General features: G+C 43.4%; 1 long non-coding RNA gene across 3 annotated transcripts in view; it reads right to left on the minus strand.

The window, feature by feature from the left end:
* Positions 1–13,408, minus strand: part of LOC125396337 (uncharacterized) — a 298,393-nt gene that overhangs the window by 9,160 nt on the left and 275,825 nt on the right. The window lies entirely within an intron of this gene.

The raw sequence follows: 13,408 nt of genomic DNA on the forward strand, positions 1-13,408 counted from the left end.
AGTCATAAATTTTAAAAATTATTTTAAAAGACAACAACAGCAAGAAACACACACACACACACACACACACACACACACACACACACACACACACCTAGCTACAAAGGCCTTAGGGACCATCTAGTCTAACCCTTACTTTTGAGTTTTGAAGTCTCAGTGCTGAGGAGACAACATCACCTGCCCCAAATTTTTTAGGATTCTATTCCAAAGCTATTCCTGTGTTAGGACATTGCTTCAAAAGTCGACATCAATACTGACTCAGAACTCAGTAGTTCTGTGACCCCTCTGGCTTGTTGAAAATGATACTGAGTGAAATAATAAAATTATAGCAAATTATGGTACAAACACAAAAAATGCATAGCAAGCAGTCTCTTACGACTACATTTAGATTCAGGTCTTATTTAAGATGTAAGTAAGTGATCCAGGTCAGTAATTTGGACTCATAAAAAAAATGGAAATCTTTGAGAAAAGTAAATGCATGTATGTGCGCAAACACACACACACACACACACACACACACAATGGGGGGAGAGGGAGAGAGAAAAATACAAATGTATGAAGATATATACACTGTAGGATTAAAAATTAATTTCAACATTGAAGTTTTATTACTCCCTTTTCTCAGCAGATTACTGAGAAATTATATTCACTTGCCTCTCCTCTTGCACTCAGTAGAAATCTAAAACTATATTTGACCTGCCCTGAAGCCAATATTCCTCCCACAGGCTGATTCCTTTAAAAAGACACAGAAGAAAGACAAGCTGTCCAAATGCCAACAGCTTACTCCCATATAAATATGAGTAATGAAAAATGTAGAAAACCCCTAGCTAAAACACATTTCAGATATTATCAATATGTTAGTTTCTATTTCTCAGGGCTTCCAATTACCTCAGCCAACTGAACTGGCTGGCCCTTCATCTCAGAGGGAAAAATTAAAAATAGGTTCACATAATGAATAATTATGCTGTGCACTGGTAATGCACAGGTCTGAGCTTTGACTCTTTTTCACCCCTTCTTGGGTACAAGGTTCCCAAGTGCTCAGGCTACATTAGTAACCTTGTTCTCATTTGTTGAGATCTTTCCCTGAACTTCAGATGCTATAAGTATCAGCCCAAAGACTCAAGCCTTATAATCAGAATTCTGTAACTGGTAGCTGAATGCAGTAGGTTCCTATTTATCTCTGTAAAGTGTTTTATGCCACAAGATTTCTGATTGGAAAAAAGGGCGAAACAAGAGAGGCAAGTTCTCTCTTCAACAGTATGAAAGCCAAAAACTGGGCAATAGTATCAGCAGCTCCAACAGAGTAGGCCGTCCTTATACTTCAGCCTGCTAGGTAGCTAGAATTACCTTTTTCATTGCTCTGCGACATAGCTCAGCAAATTAATGTACTTGTAGTCAAGCCTGAAGACCTGAGTTTGATCCTCAAAACTCATGTGGTAGAAGGAAAAAAAACTGACTACTACAAGTTATTCTCAAATGTAAACACAGAGAAAGAGAGAGAGAGAGAGAGAGAGAGAGAGAGAGAGAGAATAAACACAGAATTATAGATGTCTATTATTTCACCTGATTTAATATTTTGTTTTTAAAACAAGTAAACAAAATTTCTTTCTTTATGGTATTCTCAAACTTTGTGGGTTGAACAAACATACTCCGCTAAGGAAGAGTAACACTGGAAGAAAGGGGGTCAAATAGAAAATGAGGCTCATAGCACAAAATAAAGACTAAATTCAGTCTCTGTGAGCCCCTGTGAGCCCAGGTTAAATGATTGTGTGAGCCTTCCCGTGGTGTCTTTAACCCGTCGGCTCCTACCCTCCTTTCTCCTCCTCTACACTCCGCATATGCGTTACAGTTGTGTAGCTTGGTCCTCTGATGGGACTCCTAACAGCAGGACCAGGGACTGTCTCTAGAAAAGAAGGGTATTAGGGGGTGGGAGGAGAAATGAGGAGAGAGAATGGAAGGAGTGGATGGGGGTAGGCTGGGGCTGGGATGTAAAATAAATAGGTAAATTAAAAAAAAAATTAGACTCAAAGGTAAAGTTGGCATGTAAGAACAGCAGTGGAGAAACGCCCTTGAGTAGCCATAAATTAAACTAGGAAAGGCAGCAGTGTGGGTTCAGCCTAGATCTTCACAGAGAAGTAGAGGAGATGTCAACAGTAGAACCACAGTTGCTGTGAAACTCGGGACCTCGGTCCATGCACACCTCGGCCAGAGCAGAGGACCATTTGAGAATCATGGCTCATCCAAGACAAGTCTAAAGTATTGCACTAAGAACTGCCCTGCTTATCCTACAGAGGCTGGAGCAGCACTGGGAGCTTTCTCAGGAGCACCATGGTACAGACAGATACAGACAGAGTGGCGAATTCAATAGACGGCAGCCCCGATGTGGGGTGAAAGTAATGCTCACAGGAGCATGGAGGTCAGTCTGGCAGGCAACATGGACTGACTCCGTGTGTTGTTTGCACTATGGTTTAGGAAACTGGAGTTGAAATGGGAAACGGAAGCAAGTGGTTATGTTTCGTTCACTGAGTGGGGAACCAGGCCACGTGACAGAGCAGGTGTTCCAGTATTCCTCAGCTGGGGGAGGAGGCATGCCCAGAAAAGGCAGACTGGAAAGATGCAGGGCCAGGGATGCCCTTCAGCAAGGCTGAGTCAGTGCACACACAAAGCAGGACTGAGGGCCCTACAGATGATAAACAGGAGTTTGGGTCATGACTATGAACAGTGAAGGCTGAGGCACAAGCAGGGACTGGGATTCTGACTGAAGAAGAGGAAAAGACAAAAATAGGATGGGTGTTAAAAAAAGGGGGCGGGGACAAGAAGTCCTTCCTGGTCTAACAAAAGAAAGTTCTGTTGTATGTATACATACAATATGGAAAATCATGAGTAGAGAGAGGATAGGAAGTAGGCTGAGGGTATAAACCAGAAATTCTATAAACTCTCCCTAGCAAACCACTTCCTCTAGCATGGATATTCCTCCTAAGTGTTCCACAACCTGCCAAAACAGTGCCACCAACTAGTGAGCAAGTGTTCCAACACATGAGCCCATGGGGCACAGTTCACACTCAAATCATACTAGGCTTTTCTCTCTCCTTAGTTAACTCTTCATCCTTACAGGATTCCTCTCCTGGTTTCCCGCTGCAACTGCCGGAGATGCTGAAAGACCCAAGACCTGTGTAGAGGAAAGCCAGGTTCAACTCGGAAGCCTCAGGAAGGTGTCTGAGGCCTCTTCATTTATCTCACACTGGAGCAGCAAAGATTGGAAGCATAGTTATTAGACTTAGAGAGAGCTTACATTCTAGTGCAGCCATGAGGAAAATGACACATTTTAAGTTAGGTAAGCCAAAGAGATAGAGGAATGAAAACGGCAAAAATATACAGATGGAATGTTGAATAATGAGTAGGCAAGACTGGGCAGACTATGTTTGATTCTGTAATTGGGGAATATAAAATCTGGGATGGATTTTTTTTTGAGAAGTTCTCAGAACCAATAGCAAGAAGGAGATGGCCTAGTTACTAGAAAACAAAGACATCAAGATCCAACACACTCGAAAGGAAATGAGATTTGAGTTGAGCACCCATTGCTGTCCAGATGCAATACTGATCCCACACACTCGCTTTCCCCTTGACTCTCAGAGGACATCTTCAAGTTGTTTGGTCCTCTCTAAACTTGGTGAATGAGAGGACAAAGGCAGGTTCATAAAAATTAAATGTTAATTGTCAATTTGATACAATCTGCAGGACCTGGAAGGTGGCCCTCTGGGCATGCCTATGGGGGATTATCTTGATTGCCATTAGCTGATATGGGAATGCCCTCTCGCTGTGCAGAGAGTGTTCCCTGGAGAGGAGATGCCAACCTGGAAACGGAGAAAGGAAACTGGGCAGCATAGGCATTCATTGTTCCCTTCTAAATATGGACATAAAGTGACCGGCTGCTTCAGGCTCAGGCCGTCCTGACTTTTCCACCATGATGGACGGCACTTTGAAATCTAAGCCAAAATAAATCTTCTCCCCCTGAAGTGCTTCTGTCAGCATATTTTATCCCAGTAACAGGAAAAGAAATTAGATATCACCCAAGGTGGACAGATAAATGATCACAGTTAACAGCAGAGTCAAGGGATGCTCCGACCAAGAGCGTGGAAGGATAACAATAGACTAGGGCCTACTGTAATGGCGAGTGAGGCCTGCATCGAGAGACAGTGGTCGATGCTGGGTGCCAGTAATCTCAGCACTCAGAAGGTAGAGGCCAGAGAATGAATCAAATGATCGAGGTCATCGTTGGCTACAGAGGGAGTTCACAGTCACTCTAGATCACATGAGGCTTCCTCTCAAAAAAAAAGTATCAGGCTAGAAGAAGGGGATGAGATAAGTAACCCAGAGAGACTAGTAACCAATACCTGGGGGTTAGTCTGTGGGAGAACTTAGCCTCTAAATCTACAAATGTACTGCTAACAGCTAAAGGATCAGAAATCTAAAGGCTGTCTGGCTTTGAGCCTTCGATAGTAGATGTGCTAGCCAATGAGACCGTGTATGGGACATCTGAGTAGAGAAACCCTAACAGGTAGGTAGAAATGTGAACTGAAATTTAGACAGTTAAGAAGACACTGAGCCTTATGGTGACGGGACGGCCTCGCTGGGACATATGTCGGCTGGGGGGCATTTCTGTGTCATCCTATAAGGAAGTGTGATATCTGTGTTGGCTATTGGTGCAGACCAACATCTCTCTGACATTCAGGAAACACAACAAGCTTCTGCCACTGCTGCTACCAAAAGCACAGAATTGCAGGCACACATGTGAGTTCACACACACACACACACACACACACACAAGAATTTAGCTTTAACTTAATAGCCCTTCTACACAGACATACTCTAAATGACAAGCAAAATGCCATGTTATTTAGATTCATATGCACAGTGTTAAAATGCTGTGAAATCATGTAGGCTTTGACTGTCTGATGTTATTCAATTGATGTCATTAAAACAGAAGAATTAGTCTTATAATTACTCCCTTATGGGTTTGACAGTCTGCCTAAAAAAAGGAAGAGTACTCATTCTCGGTCCCAAATTACCTTATCTAGGGGGGGAATTAGGTGGGTTAAAGACAGCGAAGCCCATGCTCCCACAAGCCCATGGGAAGGAAAGGAAATGCGCCTTAGGGAGGGAGAACCACCCTAAAGTGACTGAGAGCTGCAGTCCTCCAGGCTCTAGGCTGGGTGACTCCACTGAGAGGACCGAGGGAGGATGGACAAACCCTCTCTCCTTCCTGGGTGTGCCGGCCAGGCTCAGCATTCTGAAACCCCATCAGTCAGCTCACATGCGATGTGTAAACCCCACTGTGTTCATGGTTTCAAGTTTCCAGTGAGCACAGCCAGACTGTAGAGACATGCTGAAAGATGACTTCAAATTTTGGCTCATGCCATTAATGGGGGGCGGGGGTGCTCCCTGGGAAGATGGCCCAGTCAGCAAAGTACTTGCTGCAAAGTATAGGGACCCCTCAGCCCCTCCAGATCCAGGCAACTGAGGAAAACAACAGGCAACAGGAGGGGAAAAAAAGCCCAAGATCCAGCCACAAAATCCTACCAATCCCACCAATTCCAGGTCACCCTGGAAGGCTCTACTCCTAAGAAAATCCATACACAGCCTTCCTGCCGAGCAGTTCTTTTCTCTTCTCTTCCAAGCACAGATAGCCAACTGCCTACATTTTCCCCCAATCTCTTGAGTGAGCTTGTTGTGTGGTATGAGTTTGTTGCTGTGTTATGTGCTGTGACTGTGGTATTCCTTGGGTCCTGACTGCCAGGTCCCTTTCCCTTCAGAGTTGTGATACTTAACACCTAGGGCTGGCTCTCCAGCGCTCATAGAGCAAGCAGGTGAGGCGGGCCTCGTGACTATATTACCAGGGTTCAGGATTCAGAGACAGGAGGATCTTGGACCGTGCTGGCCAGCCAGGCTAGCTAAATCAGCAATCAGCAGCTCCACCCCCACCTCTTCTCGTTCAGTGAGAGGTTTTGACCTCAGAAAATAAGGTGCTGTGCAACAAAGGAGAAACCCAATCCTAAACTCTGGCCTCGACAAACACATATACACACAACCAAAGACATACATAACAGAACATCACATACATCATGCATACACACACACACACACACACACACACACACACACACACACACCAATGAACCCTAGAAAGAAGTCATTTTCCTTTCTATCTATGACTTTAGCAGGTCATTTTTTGTATGATCCTTAGAGAGGAGAGCATCTAATTTAACAGGAATCAAAAGCAAACCTTAATACTAGTTACTGGGCTAAGGCCACACATTAAAGGTCAAGCTATTAGAGAGAATAGTTCCTGGAGGCATGGCTTGTTGGCAAAAGCCACTGACTGGGAATAGAAAACCAAATTTCAATTTGAGGCTCTCTCACAGTCTAAATGAATCTTAAATGAATCATTTTACCTAACTCAAGACAATTAGTGTTCTTACGTATGTTAAGGCGTCTGGCATTATCCATAAAATATTTTCTAGAAGATGTGTGTGTTCTCAATGTTCACAGAGAAGATCCAGGAGGAGAACTGCATGCCATGCAGATAAATCAAGCCAGGGCTCCCAGAGTCTACAAAAAGCACCTATGTATCAATAGGGAAAATATAAAATCTTTCCGTGGAAAAGTATAAAATAAATGTGAAGGAAAATTTAGAGAAGAGAGTAATTTTCAAAGGCAAAGTATAAAGACATATATAGTCATCAATAATCAAAGAAAATATGGGGCTGGAGAGATGGCTCAGAGGTTAAGAGCATTGCCTGCTCTTCCAAAGGTCCTGAGTTCAATTCCCAGCAACCACATGGTGGCTCACAACCATCTGTAATGAGGTCAGGTGCCCTCTTCTGGCCTGCAGGGCCACATGCAGACAGAATATTGTGTACATAATAAATAAATAAATAAATAAATAAAAAGTGCTTTAAAAAAAATCAAAGAAAATAAAACAAATATTTTCCCCTTAGAAAGAGGGCGAAATAGAAAGCTTAATAATTCCACGTGCTGGTGGGGAAGTGGGTACTGCATACTCATGCTGGCGGGGTCTCCCGCTGACGAGAAGGAGTCTGAAAGTGGTTTACAAAATCCACTGAAAACATGCAAGCATGTGTTCGTGTACCCGATGATACAGTAAATTTACTTATTTGGATCCAAAATAACCTTCCCTTGGTATTTTCCAATAAGATATGTGTCTACAGCAGTCGTGTTTGTGACAAAATGGCATGAAGTCAATGTGACTCTTGAACTTGGGGGAGAATGTGTATCAAACGTCAACCACACTGTGAGCAAGTTGAATGCAATGAAATTGATGTATACACAATAAGGAGCAACAGAAAATATAACGCCCAGGGGAGAAGACACAGAGAAATAAATGGGATCCATAGCTCATATAAATTAAAAATGCAATTACAAGAAAGTAACAACATGTTTTATAACGTGCATACTGACAAGTGTGAGCACTTTGGCTGGAGCCTGACCAAGGATGGCAGGAGCCGTGTACATACCAAAAAGGATGTAGCCACGAGCAAGTGGAGCCCTATGAAAGTGTCAGGGTCCATATGTACGCACACAAGGATTACCAAACACAATTTTTACCAGACAACATACTTCAGTCACACCAAAGGCACCCTGGACTTCCTATTTTATTTTTAGTGTTGATCTCTGGCAACTACAGTGATTGCAGATAACAACTTTCTACCTAGAATCGTGAGGCAGACACTTAGGAGAGGTTTATAGTGGGTCTCGGTGACAGTTGGGAGTGTCGTGCATTCCTTACCCACTAAGGGTCACAAACACGGGATCAAGAGCCAACAGCAAACAGGCAAGAGAAGATGCCTTCTTCTGTTGCCTCCTCCTGCCTGGGGGGAAGGCGGGGGGTGGGGGGAGCGACCAGGCAAAGCAGGCTCTTCTGACCGCACTTTTGGTCAGTGAACTTTTCACCCCGACTCAGTCCTGACTTGTCTGAGGCCAAAAACCAAAGCAGGAAGCAATGTGCCACTTGAGAATGCACACAGGGATATTTGAAAACAGGGGAACAACTTTCAGCACCTTAAACCTAGCAAAGTTGTAGAACCATGAAGGCCAGTTCTTCTCTTTAACAAACCAGGAAGCTGGAAAGGAGGAGAGGATATGTGTGAAAAGACAGACTGATTTCTAAAGTTTAGCACCCTGAGGGAGCAAGGGCTGAGAGGAGACAGTAGAGAGAGTCAGTGTGGCCCTCACCAGCTTTTATTCAATACACAAAACTCAAAGCACACTAAAATTTCTATCCCCAAATAACTGAATACTGCCTTTCTCATGAGGGAACCTTTATGGCATCCTTAAGCCAATGGCTGAACCTTCAGAGAAAGTATTTAGCTATACACTAAACCCAAACTTTCTCAGAATTAAACACTTCTGGGCTAAAAGGTAGATGATACTCAACAAGACACGGAGCTCTCTCCATGTTACACATATGCCCACATTGAAAGGTGAGAAGGCATGGCCTTCTAGTTCCACTGCATGGTTCTGTCTCCCTGCCATCACCGAGGCCACCGTGACCAGACAACAATATTGCAACACCACCACAGCATGGTGGCTACAGTTGGGACCTTTGCATTAAAGGTTTCACCAACCTGTGAAACCAAAGGGAGATGGTAGAACCTGTTAAAGGTAAGGCCTATAAGGAAAAAGTTAGTCCACTGGAATGCCTGCCCTTGAAGGCGTACTGAGACACCCCCCCCCCAGCCACCTACCCATGTTATCTTTCTTCCCTTGCTGGCCATCATAGGAAGAAAAGGCCCCTTCTACCAGCTTCTCGCACCATGACCCACGCTGCTGCTATGGGTCAAAGCAGGGACAAGTGTCCGTGAAGTGAGACCTCTGAGACTGGGAGCCTAGGCAAGTCTTTCCTCGGTATACGCTGATTGCTTCAGAGACACAGCAGTGGACAGCAACAACGTCGTGTAAACCAGAGGACGGATGTTGTGCACAGAGCCAAAAGAGCCCATAGCATGAGCCTAGGTTTGCCATGGGCATCTGCCAGGCCTATAATTAACACTGTCCCTATAAAGACGAATTGTTAACTATTTGAAACGGGGCTGATGAGACCAGTCATCTTAGCAGGAGAAGGAGTTTAATGCCAAGCCTGGTGCGCTGAGTTCGATCCTGGGGATCCACAGGGTGGAAGGAGAGCACCAACTCCTATAAGCAAATGTGTGTGCGTGCACACACACCAGATACATAAACAAAGGCAATAACACATGGGAAGAAAGAATTAACTATAACTAAAGCATGCTAGGTGCCATGAATTCATACCATGCAAGGTATCTAGAAGGGAAGTCAACAGTGTAAAGGGGGAGAAGCAGCATTGGGCCTACCAGGTAGGAAGAGGGTGGAGAAGAGGCAGCTGACCAGGGAAAACAGAGACAGGCAGGTGACCACAGGCACGCCCAAAGCATTTTCTAATCCAGATGCCTGTTACTAGATGAGAGGGGACTGCACAGTATACCGTATGAGTTTTAAGATTTTGATGAAAACTATAAGAGGAAAGCAAGCCTGGAAAGACTCTTTCCATATGGCTTCTCACGATTATAACAGCCCTTTCAGAGATGAAGGAAGGGGCCTCCACAGATGCTGAGCGAGGTCCTTGGGATGGCATGGGAGCAGAGCTATATGATCCAAGGGCTATATGACTTCACAGTGCCTTTCAGTGAGATGACTTCCCCCCAAGACAGAATCGATTGCAAACAAGCCAAGAAAAACTATATGCCCATAATCCCAGCACTTGGGAGGTGGAAGCGAATCAGTTCAAGGTCAGCTCTGCTATGTAGCCAATTGGAGACCAGCATCATCCACATGAGAGTGTGCCTCAAAAAAGGAACAAACAAAAACCACTAGAAAAGGGGGTGATGGAGGCCATCCTCAGCAAGTACAAAGACCTGGACTTCAGCCCCAGTCCTCTTTCCCTTTAATGTAGCCAGACATGGTGGCCCAGACTCATAAATACCGTTCGAGAGACATCAGCACAAGGATCTCAAATTTGAGAGCAGCCTGGGCTATAGAACCAATTGACCAACCAACCAAACAAAATGTAGATTAAAATGCAAAACAAAGACCTGGTAAGGCCTCAGAAGAGTAAACTAAGGACATCATCAGCTCCTGGTTTTGATTATTGCACAGAGGATTTTATGCACAATGTTTGATGCAAGTGGATGCTCATGCCTGTAATACCAGTATTTGGGAGTCTGAGGCAGGAGGATTGCTGCAAGTTCAAGGTCATTCTGTTCTATACAGCAATTCTCAGGCCAGCCTGGGCACCACAATGGAAACACCTCAAACAACTAAGAGAAGAGAAAAAGACAGAACAGCTTTGGGGAAAGCTGAGTGAGTGAGTAGAACGTTACATGAGAACTGGATAAAGTTTATACCCACCTAAAGCCCAAATTACCTTAAAAGTGGGAAGCTTTTTTTAATGATAGGAACGGAGTTTTGGGAAGGTTGTATGGTACCTTTTTTCTTTGGATAGGAATGTGCATGGTGTACATATTTAAAAAATAATTCTCAGTTACTTGCAGAGTCTAAATACCACAAGAAATAAAATAATACTGGTTCCTTGCCATCCTCACTCAATGTCAATAGACTTGTATTAAGTACACAGTATCACAGAGTATCACACTGGATCTTCTACATAAAGCTACGTGTTCAAATTTTCTTCCTACTTTTTCTACCATATTTATATATAAAACCAAAAATATATAGCTGCCAGTCATATCTAAACTGTACGTGAGTTTAAAATACATAGCTGATTTGAATGAATATTTCATAAGAAAACTCTCATATTCATCATGAAGTTATTGAGCTATTTTTTCAAGTATTGATCTAGGACAATTTTAAAACCGCTAGCATTTGTTCAATGCCATATGTCATTAAATTTATTTATATCAAAACACTGTACAGGGAAAAGTAATGTATTTATTTTATATATAAAGAAAGAAAGAAAGATTCTTAAGGGCTAATTTGCCAAAATGAGAATTCTGCCACACTTTGCCACTATGTTAAAAGCATCCACAGCTTTCACCAGTTAGAGGGTAATAACATAGCCACTGTAAGTATATCTGCACATTCTTTTTTTTTTTTCAGTATTCATTCCTGGCTCCTATTTAAAGCTAGAGTTTGTTACCAAAGCTGAAGAAAAATCTTAGAGGAATGAGAAAAATGCGAGCGGAATTCCAGGCAGCAATACAGGCGTGCTCAAGTGTGAAGCAGGAGAGGAACATCTGCCAAGTTCATCTCTGCCCCGCCTGATACTATCTCACTGATCTGAGTCCAATCTCTCCTGCTTGCTTCCCTCCTTCTCTCCCTCCCCACTTCCTCTCTGCTCCAGAAACATGTAAAACTCAGGGAGCAGTAACTGGAGAAACTCCTTGAAAGACACTGAAAACATCATAGAGCAAGGAAGGGCTCTCTGGTAGCTTTACTCCAGGTAAGAGAAATTCCAAAACAAACCTTTACAGGATCATAAATAACAGGAAAAAAATTATCCAAATACTGACTATCAGGTCAAATATTGGGGGGGGGGATCACCAAAAGAGCTAATTTTAAAACATCATTAAATCCATACTTAAACACAGGCTATTATACTTTAGTATGAGTCAAATCTGACATTGGATGCACTTTCTAATTTAATGTTATATTTTAGGTCTTTAGTTATGTTTGATTCAGCATCCAGCTTTGTTCTGCAGCACCAATTCCTATCTGTTCAACTTGGATGTTAACAAATCTACCTCCTGACACTTTAAGGACAATGTCTGCACTCAGCATTATTTCTCAAGACCACAGACCTCATTCATGACACTGACCTTGACTCCCCTCCACATCTGGAAACGTTTTAGTCTAGTGTGTGCAACTGGCGTTATTTTTGAAACGTCCCAGAGCTCTCAATCAGCCCTGCTTTTACCAGTCAAATATGATGGCCTGGGCATCCATCATCGGATGAGTATAGAAAGAGAATGCGCTGTATATCTACCATGAAGTTTAATTCAGACAGAAATACATGTTATTTGAAGGGAAAAAAGGGATCATCACTAAGCCAGGCACTGAAAGACAAACATTACATGCTTCTCTTATGTGGACTCTGAGTTCCACACGCATGCGCGCGCGCACACGCACACACACACACACACACACACACACTAGTACATGTACATGTGACATGGAACTAGAAAGGGGACTTATTTGGGGAAGAGAAGGAGAGGAGTAGGATGTGGGAGGAAAAAAGGGAAGGCTCTGGGGAGTTAAAGTAACGATGGTTACTGGATTTTTCTTTTGTCTATCACCAAGACTTTTTTTTTTACAACATTTGGTAAAGTTTGAAACAGAACTATCTTAGCATAACAGTAATGAGAACATGATTTTCTAGAAGTCAGACACACAAGTGAGCCATTCTGTTTCCACTCCCTGACAAGAATGCGTCAGCTGAAGCATGTGTCTGAAGAACGCTGACCTCCTACCGCTCCAGCGCCGAAGTGAACATGGAGTCTATGGTGGCCGGACCTACAAACTCCCCTAACATCTAAGGGAAACAAGAAAGGAGACCAAAATAACTGTGTGAGGCATTGTGTGAAAGTGGGAAATGCCACAGGAAATATTTTAGGGCCCTCTCCAACAGGTTCACACCCTGGTGGAGGAGATAAAGTTAACAGACAATTAAAATTCAGTGCTAGGAGGGACGTCACAAGGATAAGCACAGGGCTTGGCGGAAGCACAGCAGAGGGTGAATCAGGGCACTCAGGAGAGCTCCCCAGGGGAAGTGACCTCCAAGACACACATGCTCTGTGTCCATTAAGGTGGCCATAACAGTGACGGATGGCAGCACCTGCGGGGAGGACGGAGAAAACGTTGAGTCCTCCGACAGCATTGGTGGGAAAAGAAACTGGTAGGACCTTGGTTTTACATAGCTGGGGAGATAAGCCAATACACAAAACACTTGCTTTGCAAGTATGAGGGCCTGAATTCAATCCACACAACACATATAAAGGCTGGTTACAATGACATTTATGTATAGTCTCAGGCCTGGGGAAGCAGGAACGAACAGCCAGCCATTTAGCCTAACCCAGTAGTGTTCAACCTTCGTGCCACTACCTTTTTTGCCTGTATCTACTATATATAACTAATATGAGTTATATATATGAGGCATATAAACTAATACGAGTGACAAATCTTTACAGCATAGAGGAGCATTATCCCGCAGCACCCCATGGCCCACAAAGTAAAAGAAAAGAACAGAATCCTTCAAGGATTCTGATGTCCACATTCATACAACGGCACATGCACATCCACATATCTGTACATGTCTACAGCATGCATAAATAAATACTGCATAGATACCATAAATGAT

This window comes from Myodes glareolus, chromosome 14, assembly GCF_982192425.1.
Source record: "Myodes glareolus chromosome 14, mMyoGla1.1, whole genome shotgun sequence".
NCBI classification, from domain to species: Eukaryota; Metazoa; Chordata; class Mammalia; order Rodentia; family Cricetidae; genus Myodes; species Myodes glareolus.